This window comes from Oryctolagus cuniculus, chromosome 6 (genome assembly GCF_051225735.1).
Source record: "Oryctolagus cuniculus isolate XC-2025 breed Fujian yellow rabbit chromosome 6, ASM5122573v1, whole genome shotgun sequence".
In the NCBI taxonomy this organism is placed as follows: domain Eukaryota; kingdom Metazoa; phylum Chordata; class Mammalia; order Lagomorpha; family Leporidae; genus Oryctolagus; species Oryctolagus cuniculus.
The window spans coordinates 31,446,052-31,460,373 of record NC_142872.1 but is presented as its reverse complement, the minus strand read 5'-3'; the positions used below and the strand labels follow the sequence as shown (position 1 = coordinate 31,460,373).

Below are 14,322 nucleotides of genomic sequence, written 5' to 3'. Positions count from 1 at the left end.
CACAACATCTTGGAGTGTTTATCCCCATTCAGGAATTCCGCCTTTTCATTGGTCCCTGTCTGGTATTTCTCCCTATGGTTTCTCACTTTGTCCTCAGTAAATATTTCTCACCAATTAGGAAACCAGTTACTCCCTAGAAAATTTTGCAATAAGGCCTTCTGTCTCACAATTTTTCATTCAGATTTTTTAGCAAGACAAGCAAGATAGACTTAAAAGCTAAGGTCAATTTCTGCCAATAAAAAGTAGGGAGTGATCGTTACGAGCCAGGAGCTGTGCTCGGCACCTGACATGTGTTATGATGTGCAGGTATGAGGGCGATCACCACGTTAAAAGCCAGGTAAGGAGGCCCGGAGAGTTTAAGCAACTTGTCCGAGGTCACCCAGCTAGCAACACGCAGAGCTGGGGTTGTATCGAGGGCTGCCTGCTGATGACGTGGACCTCCTACCTTGTGCACTCCACTGTAAGGCAGTCGGGTCACACAGGTTGCTCTTGTTTCTGAGTCTGTAAGGATGACGGACACACAGGGTATCAGTCTGGGAAGATGAAGAGTCGTGGATGTGGGGCATGGTTGCCTGGCGTGAATGTGCTTACTGCCACGGAACTGTACATCTGACAGTCGTTCAAATACCAGCTTCCACGGTTCGTGTATTTTATAATTAAGCAAGCAAACATACCGAAATTGGATAATCGAAAGGGGCCTCTCGACTACTCAGTCTCACTCATGATTAGCTTGATCCAACTTTGTTTTTCAATGCAGGATGCACCTCTGAGAGCAGGGCTTGCAGGGCCTGGGACTGGGAACAGCTGGACACAGATGACCGCCGTGAGGACAGTAATTGAGCCCTAGGATGGGTTCCAGCAAGGACAGATCTTGGATTCCTGCCCTGACCAGAAGGGGGCGCCCTGCCCAGTCCGGAGCAGCAGAGGAGACACCGCCTCCCGCTGCCTGAGAGAGGAGAGCACCCTGGAGTCCACTCTGCCTTTCACGGAGGTGCCTGGGGAGTAATCGTGTGCTTCGTGGTTACTATCAGTCCCCTGTGAGTCAGCGACGCGACCACAGGCTGGTGGGAACACCTCCCGAGTCCCCTTCCCCCAGACTGGATCAAGGTGCCGCACCCTGCGACTGGCCAAGGCTGCCTCTCAGCCTCCTGCCCTTAACTCGGCTGGCACCACCTCCACCGTCAGACCTCGGGGGCCCAGAGAGCAGTAGTCCAAGCTTCTGTCCTTAACGAGGGAGGCAGCGCAGTGCTGCTGGCCTCCGAGCTCTCGGTAGAGGAATTCATTCAGCTTCCACGCTGCTCCAGCTTGAGGCCCAGGCTGAACACATGCTATTTTTACCAAATGCTTTCTGTTCTGTGACATGCTTTGCCAACTTGCTATTATTAGAGAAATCAGGGGCTGTCTGAGTTTGCCTTCTCTCTCTCCTGGCTTCTCCCTCTGAATTTTGCAGGGGAGGGGGGTGGTGGTGGTTTGGTGGGGGAGACCCTGTCTTGTCCACAGAAGGTAAGTGACAGGGAAATGGTGGCATCCGAGAACCCACCTTAGTGCCAGAGCGGCTCGGACACGGGCTCCGCCTCCTCTCACGTGACATGTAGTCCTGGCTTGCCCTCGTCCCAGATGGCACAGCTGACGGGACAGGAAAACACTATATTGGAATATTTACAGCGTCATTTCCCCCACCCCCATTTCCTGTGAAGGAGGATTTGGTTTCGGCCAACAAAGTTGTTGTGTGGAGCACGGGAAGATGTGGGAAGGGACTCCGAGTGGTGCGGTCCCGTGGGTGGGACGGCTGGCCGGGTCCGCCCAGAAAAAGCCAGGGAGTTATCTCCTGGAGAAAACATCAGAGCGGAGAGGGAGGATGAGAGAGAAGAGGCAGGAATGGGCTGAAACAGGGGGCATTCAAGAGCAAACTTAAGGGGGCTGGAGCCACTGCTATTGTCTCTTGGGGACAGAAAAGAGGGAGGAGCTTCTTTCAGAAATGCTGCTGCTGTTGGGAGTGGAATCTACCCCCTACCCTTCGGCATTCTAAAGAGATTTCAGTTGAGGCACACACTGGTTTAAAAAAAAATTTTTTTTTCCACCCAGCTGGGACTACCAGGAGGCTTCAGTATAATGGCAAGGGCAGGCCACCCTCTACCCCTTCTCTCCTCAACAGAGTCTCTGTTCCACAGAGTTTATTAAAATTATTTCTTTATTTGAAAGGCACACAGGCTGATGCACCCCACCCCATCTGCTGGTTCCCAATTCAAACGCCCACAATGTCTGGGGCTTGGCCAGGCAGAAGCTGGAAGGCAGGAACTCAACCCAGGTCTCCTGCAAGAGTGGCAGGGATCCAACTACCACAGCCATCACCTGCTGCCCCGCAGGGTGCGCATTAGCAGGAAGCCAGAATCAAGAGCATAGCTGGACCCCAAAGCCAGGCACTCCAATCTAGGGTAGAGGCATCCCAAGCAGTATCTTAACTGCTAGGCCAAATGCTTACCTCTAGTCCAGATATTTTGAACTAGTACCTTGGTCCGGGTGCAGACTCTGGATGTATTTTGCTTGGCTAGCTGAGGATTCATTTTTTTGAACCACAATTGAAAATTGGGTTTTCACAATGTAATCATCTGCATCTCCTTTCTTCTCTTGGAAAAACAAAACTGGAAGATCTGGCACTATGATGCCCTCGTTCCCACAAGGCAGAAGTGGGCTTGTGTTCTCCGGTTCATCACTGCACCCACCGCTCACCCTGGGTGTGCCTATGCAAGTTTCCCTAAGCTACTTCCCACCATCTGGCAATTGACAGACTGGGAAATTCAGACTGACTTTCCTGCTGAGGACAATCAGAAAATAGGGGAAAAATAGAAATGAAATCTTCTGGAAAGGATCAGAGTTAAAGTGCTATGAATTATCAAATCAGGTTCTGGGGAAAAGATGGGTACAGTGCGAGGCAAGCCCAGCCGCTGAACCCCCTTTCTGCTTGGGACATTTGTTGCCTGTGCAAAAGCCAAAGAAGAAATGTGGAGGCTAAACAGCATGTAGGCAGCTTTAGATATCGATGAGAATAAAAGCTGGAATCCAGTGCCCACCAAAAGGGGGCATGGAAACTGTCTGTTTTAGGCTAGAACCCCCAAAGACTGTACCTCAAGACCGGATGAATTGAATGGAAAACAGATGAGACTTTGCAGGGCTTCCACCAAGATCCAATAAGCTTAATGCTTCAAACTGGATTAGGGTGATTCCATTCGCCAGCATCCCCAGACGCCTTGCAGCAGCACAAATGTGAATGCCCTGTGGAGGAACATAACTCCGTAAGTCCCACATGACTCCTACCAGCAACTGTCCGTGTGCGATTTCAGTGCACATGAAGATAACCAGGCACCCAGAGAAATAAGACAACAGAAAAGAGACACAGCAGAAGCAACTAGGACTGAAGCGAGCCAGACCTGTGGTTATGAGAGCTCTCAGACACAGACCTTAAGATAAATGGCCGGCACCGCGGCTCAATAGGCTAATCTTCCACTTTGTGGCGCCGGCACACCGGGTTCTAGTCCTGGTCGGGGTGCTGGATTCTGTCCCGGCTGCCCCTCTTCCAGGCCAGCTCTCTGCTATGGCCCGGAAGAGCAGTGGAGGATGGCCCAAGTGTTGGGCCCTGCACCAGCATGGGAGACCAGGAGAAGCACCTGGCTCCTGGCTTCAGATCAGCGCGATGTGCCTGCGGCGGCCATTGGAGGGTGAACCAACAGCAAAGGAAGACCTTTCTCTCTGTCTCTCTCTCTCTCACTATCCACTCTGCCTGTAAAAAAAAAAAAAAAAAAAAAAAAAAAAAAAAAAAAAAAGGCCCTCTTCCCCATGGCTTCCACATGCTTGCATAGGAATTCTCAGATACCTTAATCTTGGTCTAGATTTCATTTCTCTAGGGCTCCCTTTCCTGATGTCTCGCCTGTGAATTAGGTCAGCTCCCATGACAGTCAGTCCCCATTATGCACATTGTTCACCAAATGTCCTTCCTTTGAAGTGCATATATCGCAGCTGAACCATGCTTATTTGAATGATTATCAAATTAATCTGCTTCCTTCCCTCTGCTCCGTCCAGGTAGCCATGACTAAGAATCTGCCATATAACACACCGCTGTTAGCTTTTCACCTATGACTCTAGTGCCTAAGACAGGCTTGACACACAGCAGCTGTTCACGGGTGTTGGGTGGATGCATGGATGGGTGGACAGATGACAACCTGATACTAGGCAGCAGTAGCCACCTTACAGTACCTCAGTCTTCATAAATTTTGTTCTTGTGGCATCTAAAATAATTCTGTAAAGCAGCATTACCTATGCCCACATGTAAAAATTGTTAACTGTTATTAAGTTCATACAGTTTCAATATTATAACTTCAAGTATATTGAAAAAGTTGGGGGGCTGGCGCCATGGCGCAGTAGGTTAATCCTCCACCTGTAGCACCAGCATCCCATGTGGGTGCTGGTTCTAGTCCCAGCTGCTCCTCTTTCATTCCAGCTCTCTGCTATGGCCTGGGAAAGCAGTACAAGATGGCCCAAGTCCTTGGGCCCCTGTACCCACATGGGAGACCAGGATGAAGCTCCTGGCTGCTGGCTTTGGATTGAGGCAGCTCTGGCCATTGGGGCCATCTGGGGAGTGAACCAGTGGATGGAAGACCTCTCTCTCTGTCTCTCCCTCTCACTGTCTGTAACTCTACCTCTCAAATAAATACATAAAATCTTTTTTTTTTTTAACAGGCAGAGTGGACAGTGAGAGAGAGAGACAGAGAGAAAGGTCTTCCTTTGCCGTTGGTTCACCCTCCAATGGCCGCCGCGGCCGGCGCGCTGCGGCCGGCGCACCGCGCTGATCCGATGGCAGGAGCCAGGAGCCAGGTGCTTTTCCTGGTCTTCCATGGGGTGCAGGGCCCAAGCACCTGGGCCATCCTCCACTGCACTCCCTGGCCACAGCAGAGAGCTGGCCTGGAAGAGGGGCAACCGGGACAGAATCCGGCGCCCCGACCGGGACTAGAACCCGGTGTGCCGGCACCGCTAGGCGGAGGATTAGCCATTTGAGCCGCGGCGCCGGCCAAATACATAAAATCTTTAAAGAAAAAGTTGGCATTTAAAAAAACAATGACATCCTTCTTTAAATGTACCCATGAATCTGTTATTAGTATTTCTAATAAATCTTTTTGGAAAGGTTTATTTATTTATTTGAAAGGCAGAGTAATAGAGAGGCAGAGGCAGAGAGAGAGAGAGAGAGGGAGAGAGAGAAAGTCTTCCATCGCTGGTTCATTTCCAAAATGGCCGCATTGCCAGAGCTCCGCGGATCTAGTCAGGAGCCAGGAGTCTCCTCCAGGTCTCCCACATGGATGCAGGGGCCCAAGCTCCTGGGCCATCTTCCACTGCCTTCCCAGGTCACAGTAGAGAGCTGGATTGGAAGTGGAGCAGCCAGGACTTGAACCGGCTCCCACATGTGAAGCCAGCACTGCAGGTGGCCACAGCGCCGGCCCCCGTTTTTATTATTGCTAATATTCCCTTTGATTTGCTTCCACAGTTCTGTCCCCCAAAAATCAAGGGATGGAAGAGAGAAAGTCGGCCTAGCAGCCTGCAGAGGGCAGTGTTGGACCAGCTGTTGGGTTCCATCTCTCTGGCCCTCCCTCTCGGTAGCAGATTGGATCTACCATTCAGCTTGGCCTCAGAGGGGAGCTCAGCCTTGGTGGCCCAGCCCAGGGCTCTCTGGTGTGTGTGTCTACACAGTGAATTGTTCATGCTAAAATGACTCTAGCAAGAACAGAGGCCAGAGACGCTCCTTCCTGTACCTGGAATCAGGGACTAGGACTTCAAAAAGATGAAAACTTGATTTTCTCTGCCCTTCATGAGAGAGAGAGAGAGAGATAGAAGTCTCCATCTACTGGTCCTCTTCCCAAATGCCTACAACAGTCAAGACAGGGCCAGGCTGAAGCCTGGACCTGGAACTCTTTCTGGGCCTTCCAGGTGGGTGGCAGTGACCTGAGTACTTGCTCCTTCATGTGGTACCCCCCAGGGTGTGTATCAGCAGGGAGCCAGAATCAGGAGAGGAGGCGGGATTTGAACCCAGGGATGGGATATGGGATGCAAGTGTGCTGAGCGGCATCATAACTGCTTTGCCACATGCAAAGGTTTTGTTTCACCTCCTAGGAAAGGATAACAACAATGACATCTAAATAATTTATAGCTTCAGGTGGCAGTAGAGCCAAGTGGCCCAGAGCTCGGACCTCACACCGCTCAACAGCCTTTCCAAACCCCAGCTTCTCTGCCTGTCAGACTGGAGCAGTGTTGCATGCTGGTAGGGATGCTGTGAGGATTAAATGAGACAATGCAGAAAAAGTGCTGAGTGTATCAACAGTATTTCATGAGAGCTCGATAACCAATAGTGATGCCAGTGAAGATGGTGATGCTGAACTGGCATTTTGTTAGGCACAAATGCTTCCAGACTTTCCATTCATGTCCAAGGAGAGTGAAAAACCAAGCTTTGTTAGTTTCAGCAGCCTGAGAGTTAGACGCAGAGACGGCTGGGAGTGGAGGGCAGAATCAGCAGGTTCAGCGGGAGAGCAGGCTCTCTGACATGGCTTACCCAGCCGTGCAGGACTGGGGGGCCCCTCGCGGGGCTGATCTGTGTCTCAGATTGGGTGGGTGGTGACTGTAGGACACGGCCACCGGCTCAGAAACTCTCCCCCACCTCACACATAAAACAAAGGACTTCTTCATTTATTCTCTGTGAAACCTCAAAGGGTGCCGATGAACTAGTTGGAAAAAATTTGCTAAGTTGGAGAAATTGCTTGGGTGTGCTTGGAGCAAGACCCCATCCCCCGCTCCTGCCTCAAGTGGGGAAGGTCACGGGGACTGGTTCAGAGAGGGGCATGGAGAGAGCCAGGGAGAGATACTGCTCCCTTCACCTGGCAGCCGTCCAGCCCCCAAATAGATTCTGTGTCCAGTCCAAAAATAAGATCACATGAGAGGGAGAGAAATAAATACGCAAGGGCTTGTCCTTAGGTGTCCGGTGGCACACCAGCGCTGGCCACATGCGCAGCAGCCTAAGAGGGAGGCCTGACGACCCACCTGGCTGCCTCCTTGCCCACGCTCCCTGAGGCCGGGTCAGCCTGCCATCGGGCTGAGTGTGCAGGGTGGTTTTGCTCAGCCCTTCCCGGGAGCGCCCCTGAGCTCCGTTCACACCAGAATGGGAGCAGGGGAGAGAGCGCAAGTGGATCCAGCAGCTTCTCTCCAGACGGATCACGGCATCGCCTCCTTTTCCTGAAGCAAGATCCCTGCTGACGGCGCACGGGAACCCCCTCTCCTGCAGCTCTAGGTTACTGTGAGTGCGGCTGCGGCGCCACCACCCCAGAAAGAGAGCCCCCCGCATCCAAGGCAAAGAGGTGAGTCATCTTTTACTGCAAGGCACTGGGACCCTGCAGTCCACGGCCCGCTTGGCTTCATGCTTGCTCTCAGCAGGAACGCTCGTCCCCACCCCGCCTGCCGTCCCCGCCCTGCTCTGGGTCTGCAGCAGGCTTGAGTCTATGTGACAGATGCTGCAGCAAAACACTGCTGTCCTCCCTCAGCCCAGAGGCCAGTGCTCCCTGGGGGAACTGGGTAGGTCTACTTCTTAGTGGGGAAGTGGGAAGTGACTCCTACCAAGTGAATTATCTTTGCTGAATCCAAGAAGATGTTTACCAGGAAATCATTAGAAAAATCCCATTACAACAGAGTTAATGCTTTGTTTTAAAAGGCGCAAGATGAGATAGGAAGTAAAAGGATTCCTTGTTACTGAGCAAAAGAGGGAACAAGGAAAATGGGATCCCAGGGCCTTCGTCCTCTCCACCCCTCCCATCCTAGTCCCTTCCTGACTTAGAGCCCTGCAAAATACTCCGCACACCTCCAAGAACTCCTTGCTTTGGTTGACAACAGGAATAAAGTCAAGGGGTTAGGAAGAATTGCTCTTTAACAAGAGCCAAGGGTCAAAGAGGAGGAATTTCGCAGTCCTGTTCCGCCCTTGTAGTGGCTCTGCAGGGATAAGCATGGGTGCCACCTTCACCTTCACACGTGCATTGTGAGTCTGGACACAGCCTGCTCCCAGGCTCTGGACCTCCCCTGTCCCCCCCCCCCCCCCCCCCCCGCAATACCCTGCCCCGCTGAGAAGTGCCCAGAAAAAATTTGGTGAGAGCAAGGGCAAGGTAATTCCTGGCTACACCAGGATTGTTTCAGTGAACAGACCCTGGAAGCCAGCTGGAAGAGACTGACAAAGAGAAGGGAACTTTTGTTGATGGAACTGAAAAAGCCGAGTGGGTCTGGTGGGATCTGGTGCACAGGTCCCGAATCTGCCTCTCTTCGTTTCTCGGTGCCGCATCCCCTGCGTCAGTCTGCTTCCAGGAAGCCCTTCCCTGACTGTGGGGGCAGGATGGCCGCCGGCACTCAGGCTCACAGCCCCCCTGCATAGCCGCCAGACAAGAGCAGGCACTTCCTGCTCCCAGGAGTTGTAGCTTGAGTCTCAGGGTCACACTGAGGGTCCGTGTGGTTACTGTGCCTATCCCTGCTGTGGCAGTGTAGTCAGCCCCATCCCAAACCACACGGGCTGAAAGCAACGAAAGGGTGGTTCCCCAGAGATAGAGAAAGCACTCCTGGAGGAGAAGGGCTAGGTGCAGGATGGCCAGGGGCTACAGTTGCCACTGGGCTGCTCTTTTTCCCAGTGGTCCAGATGAGGAGGTAAGGCTTGTCCAACATAACTCCTTCCTCTGTCTTAGACGCCTCAGACACAGGTCTCTTAGCAAGGTGATCATCAGTGTAACAGATGACCCACAGACTCCACGTCCATCATTCCCAGAGACCCCTGAGAGTGGGGACGACACCTGAAGGCCATCCCAGCCACCATGCCCGGGCCTGCCAGGGTCTCCCTCTCCCTCACCCACGTTTCCCCGGTTCTGCTCCCCTCGCCCCTACTGAAATGATCCACCTTACCTTACAAGTGCCAGCCTTGGCGCTGCATTCCCTCTGGTCCTTCTAGACTCTTCTGCTCTGAACCTGGTGGACACTATCAGGACTGCAGCTGAGCAGTTACTCATTCTTTTAGAACTTTGTGGATCTTTGTTTCTCTCCCAACTTGAATTTTATTTTCCTGGGGAAGAATTAAGTTTCACCCCCAGACCTCTCTGGTATCTAACACATCGTAGGAACTAACGGAGCAGTAGAAAACCCGCCTCCCTAACCAGCTTAGGGAAGATGGCTCGATTACTTAATTTTGACTTGAAAGGTAGTTTAATCATTACAGCAAACACTGAGTGAGCCTGGAACGTGTGCTAGAACCCCTACAGGCCTCATATCACTTGACCCTTTGAGGCAAGCACTGCTGTTATCCCTTTAACAGATGGGGACACTGAAGCTCAAAGAATTCACTTACTAGTCCTAGGTCACACAGCTGGTAGGTGCTGATGTTTGGATTATTTTTTTTTAATGATTTGTTTATTTGAAAGACAGAGTTACAGAGAGATGGAGAGGGAGAGGGAGAGAGAGAGAGAGAGAGAGAGAGAGAGAGATCTTCTCATTTGCTGGTTCACTGTCTAAATGGCCACAATGGCTGGTGCTGGACTAAGCTGAAGCCAGGAGCCAGGAGTTTTTTCTGGGTCTCCTACACGGGTGCAGGGGCTCAAGGACTTGGGCCATCTTCCATTGCTTTCCCAAGTGCATTAGCAGAGAACTGGATTGGAAGTGGAGCAACTGCGACTCCAGCAAGTGCCCATATTGGATCCCGGCACCGCAGGTGGCGGCTTTACCCACTACGCCACAGCACTGGACCTGCGATGTTGAAATTATAACAATTAGATCCTCTGTGTATCTGCCATCCCACTTCCCATCCCACTTGTCCTTTACGTGCTTATCCTGCAATTTCCTGCCACCTGACTGTAGAAAGTGAGGGGCCTGGGATTGGTCAGGGGGCAGGAAGAAGCCCTCTTCTGCCACCTGCACTGCCAGGGCCTCGATGGGGAGGGGCGATGTGTGTGTCAGCATCCTTATGAGATTCTGCCCAGGGGTAAGGGGTCACACTCCTGTCCCAGAGAAACAGGAAGGTCAAGGGGTCAAGGATTTCACAAGAGGAGGTACCTCCGGGGCTCCGTAGGGCAAGAGATGCTTTCTAACTAAGTGGGCGTGGGTGGTCCTTGGGGAAGCATCAGCTGGAGGGATGGCTTCAGGATTTCAGCTTTGCCCCTCTGGCCTTCCGTCACCAGACACGGCCCTGCCCTCACCAGGGTGACGGGGGTGCTGCTCCCTAGGAGGGCGGCGGGCAGGATTTGGAAGACAACCAAATTCCCATCTCAGAGGAAATCAGAAGTTTGGGACAATGGTATTTTTGACGCCACCTGTGTCCCCACATCAACCACTTAGCTCTTAGCTGACGCAGTCTCCTGGGTGCTGGTGGGACACTTGAGCCGAGGGCATCCTCTTTCTTTGAGGCTCCCTGGTTAGTGTCCCCCTAAAGAGTACGTCCTGTTGATGTTGCTTCATTGATCCTCACTTGATCCTCACATGGATCCTCACTGATCTATGAGATGGCCAAAGAGCTGGGCTTCTACCTTGTCCTGATGGCGCAGCTGAGGCACCATGAGATGGAGGCTTGCCCCCACATTACACGGAAGGTCTTATCAGGCCAGGGGGAGCACGGAGGTCTCTAGGCTCTATGCTTGCTAGGAGTCTCTGGGTGAATCTTCCAGAGAAAAGCCACCAGCAGACTCCAGAGAAAAGCAAGGATTCCGAGCAGTGTTATTCCTATGATCCCATCACAGAAAACAACCCACACGTCCACGAGCTGATGACCGGACTGCCAAAATGGGGCGGGTCCCTATGGTGGGATACCATTCAGTGCTCAAGAGAAGAGACCTTGCTCTGTGCGACACTATGGGTGCCCCGTGGAGATGCCGTGTGAAGGAGGCAGAGTAGTTTGCCATTCGTGGTTTGCCTAGGTCTGGTAAGAAGAAAGGCTGGGGAGTGACTCCCAGAGTGTCTGGGGGTTCTCTTGGGGGTGACAAAAATGCCCTAAAATTATAGCGTTGTTGTAGGTGGTGGTGGTAGTGATACAACTTTTTGAAAACACCAAACTCCCCTAAGGGCACACAGTTAGTAGGTGAACTGGATGCCGCATGGAAAGACCCAGGCCAGGCTTTCCTGCAGGCCCTGGTCTCGCCTGTCTGCTCAGCCGAGCGCGTGCCTGTCCCACTCACGGGACCATACACACGACCCCAGTGCAGAGGACGCAGATGCAAACAGTCAGGACCCAGACGTGTCCCACAGAGCCCAAGCCAGGAAGCTTCTCCTCCTCTTGAGTACACAGCACGCGGCGTTCAGGGGCTCCAGCCCTGCTTTAGAAGCTGCCCCCACGCTGACTCCAGATCTCGTTAACTCACGCTCACTCTGGTGTTCTCCCTTCAGATTTGTCTTCTAGCATCCAGACCTCTGGTTCATCAGGAACTTAAACAACAAACCAGGAATCCAGACTGGTTTTGTTTGTTTTTCCCAAATAGCCAATTATTAGACCACAAGTCATTAACCTGGGTTCAAGTGGACTTAGGGACATCCTGTAACTTCCTGAATTAAGTGTGAAATACGTGAAGAAGGGGTGTGTGTGTGTGGGTGTGTGTGTGTGTTTATTTAGAGGGCGATTGGGTATAGATTTTGTCAGATTTTGAAACGGGTCTGTGCCTCAGAAAAACTAGCAGGCTTTCTACATTTCATAACGTGCCAGGGCTCCAGGCAGACTGGGGAGGTGTGTTTGAATCCACACGACAGCTGTCACGCCATTACAGGGAAGGCCCGAGTGGGGACTCCTGGGCAGGCTCTCAGTCAGTGCCTCCTGAGAGTCACAACCCCTTGCTGCTCCACGTTCTGCTGGCTGAGACAGAACAAGAGGAGCCACGCTCCCTGGCTCCCTTGCGCCTCAAAAGCTCCCGAGTTTGGATCATGGAGCTGAAACATCACTTTAGCTGGGAAAACGTGAGTCCTTCTTGTCACAAAGACGTGGAGGAGGCTCTCAGTTGAGTAAACATAAGCCCATGGGAAACCCAAAGTAAAGCTGCTATCACAGAGCAGGCACAAGCCCTGGGGTGCACATTCGTGCACTGGGGCAATCAGTGCACCTGTCACCTGCTGCGGGAGCCAGGCCTTGTCTACACCGGACGTTCTCAAACCAAGGTCCCAGCACCAGCTGCACCGGCGTCAGTGCACCTTCTGCAGCAGGGGGCCACTCCACCCCTACTGACTTGGAAACTGAGGGGGAGGAGGGGCCTTGTGCTCTGCATTTTAACAACCCTCCAGGTGACCCCGTGCTCACTCAAGTTTGGAAGCCACTGGTCTAGGTCCCGGGAATACAATGACAAAAAGACCAAGTGTGCAGCAGGAGAAGACGGGACACATAAGTAACCATGTGATGGATATGATGATTCCCAAATTCTAAGTCCCGCGAAGCTCAGGAAAGCAGGGCCTCGTGAAAGATGCTGCTGAGGACAGGTGGTCAAGGTGGAGGTCGTCTGAGCCGAGACCAGAATGGTAAGAAGGCGCCAGCCATGCAAAGAACGTAGGGGCGGAGACTGAACACACCCATTCCGGGCAGAAGGGAGAGCAAGCGCAAAGGCCCTGAGGAGGCAGGACTGAGTTTGGTCCACATGAGGAGCAGCGTGCCTCGAGCACAGTGAGCCGGGGGAGTGCACAGGGAGAGGCAGGTGGCTTTCGTTCTCATGCAGGGGGAGAGGCACTGGGCAGTTTTGAACAAAGAGGGAGAGAGGGGCACAGTCAGATTGACCTTTTAGCTGGATCCTTCTGGAACGAACTGCAGGGTAAGAGGAGAAGGAAAGAGGCCAGCTAGCAGGCTATCACAATATACCAGGCTGGAAACACTGGGGCTTGGACGGACCAAATCCATGAGCAAAGACTTATTACGTGAACAACAGACAATGGTGCAGGGCGGTGTGCATAGAAGATGGTTCTTGAGCATACACACATGAGAGGCTGTAGACACCCCCCCACACACACACACACAGGTCAACAGTGGTTATCTTTGGAGAGCAGAGGTTCAATGAGGGTCATTTGGGTCTGTACTTTGTGCACTTTGATTATGCAGGAGGAAGCTTCAAAAGGTTCATGCGAAAAGGAAATTGAAGATGCTGCAGACTTCCCATGAACTTTTGGAATCTCCCTTCTACATTGAGTACTCCTTTTTCTTTTAAATACTTTAAAATCAGGGTCAGTGTCGCGGTGTGGAGGGTAAAGCCACCGCCTGCAATGCCAACATCCCATGGGGTGCCGGTTTGCATCCCGGCTGCTCTGCTACTGATCCAGCTCCCTGCTAATGGCCTTGGAAAGCAGCAGCAGATGGCCCAAGTGCTTGGGCCCCTGCAGCCACTGGGAGACCTGGAAGATGCTCCTGGCTCCCAGCTTCAGCCTGGCCCAGCTCTGGCCAATTCAGCCACCTTTAGGAGCAAACCAACAGATGGAAGGTCTCTTTCTCTTTCTCTCTGTATTTCTTTCTCTCTTTTTTTTAAAGATTTATTTATTTTACTTGAAAGTCAGAGTTATACAGAGAGAGAAGGAGAGGCAGAGAGAGAGAGAGAGAGAAAGAGAGAGAGAGAGAGAGGTCTTCCATCCGCTAGTTCACTCCCCAGTTGGCTGCAATGGCTGGTGCTGTGTTGATCAGAAGCCAGGAGCCAGGAGCTTCTCCCGAGACTCCCACGTGGGTGCAGGGGCCCAGGGTTTGGGCCATCTTCTACTGCTTTCCCAGGCCATAGCAGAGAGCTGGATAGGGAGTGGAGCAGCTCAGACTCAAACCAACGCCCATATGGAATGCTGGCACTGTAGGGTGTGGCTTTAAACGCTACACCACAGCACTGGCTCCTCTTTCAAAATAAATAAATAAATTTTCAAAAATACATTTTAAAATAAAATGGATTATTATTACATGGATGGAGGAAAGCACACAATAGAATAGGTGATGGGTATGGAAGATGAAGAAGCCCTCTCCCAGCCTCCTCTCCTGGAGCTGCTGGAGCGCAAGGCTGATAGGTGGGGGCTGTTCTGGGGCTCAGCACCTCCCTCCTGGAGATCCCTGGGACCCAGCTTCTGCCCCAAGCTCTGCAGATGGAGGTGCCACCAGGTGTCCCTGGGCAGAACTTCCCGGAGCTCTCCATCATCTTGGCAGCAGGTTCACCATGAGGCCAGGATGCCCTTGATTTCCCAGCCTGATTGGGCACAGACAGGAGGACTGGCACGCAGCATCTAATTTCCGCCAGCAGCTGATTAGGATTTGCTGTGCCTGATCGAGGTCAAATGAGA

General features: G+C 52.3%; 1 protein-coding gene and 1 long non-coding RNA gene across 3 annotated transcripts in view; one reads left to right on the top strand and one right to left on the bottom strand.

Annotated features, from left to right (window-relative positions):
* Window positions 1-378: 378 nt before the first annotated feature.
* LOC138850171 (uncharacterized) overlaps window positions 379-14,322 on the bottom strand; it is a 304,111-nt gene continuing 290,167 nt past the window's right edge. The window contains exons 5-7 of the long non-coding RNA XR_016236248.1: window positions 3,126-3,273; window positions 1,541-1,626; window positions 379-501 (exon numbers count right to left, since the gene is read on the bottom strand). This is a non-coding gene — a long non-coding RNA (uncharacterized LOC138850171). The remainder of the gene's footprint in view (window positions 502-1,540; window positions 1,627-3,125; window positions 3,274-14,322) is intronic.
* FGF1 (fibroblast growth factor 1) overlaps window positions 6,787-14,322 on the top strand; it is a 95,197-nt gene continuing 87,661 nt past the window's right edge. The window contains exon 1 of one of the 2 annotated variants that reach the window (XM_008254888.5): window positions 6,787-7,391. The gene's annotated coding sequence lies outside the window, so the exon portion shown is untranslated. The remainder of the gene's footprint in view (window positions 7,392-14,322) is intronic. The other variant, XM_008254889.5, reaches the window with a different exon arrangement.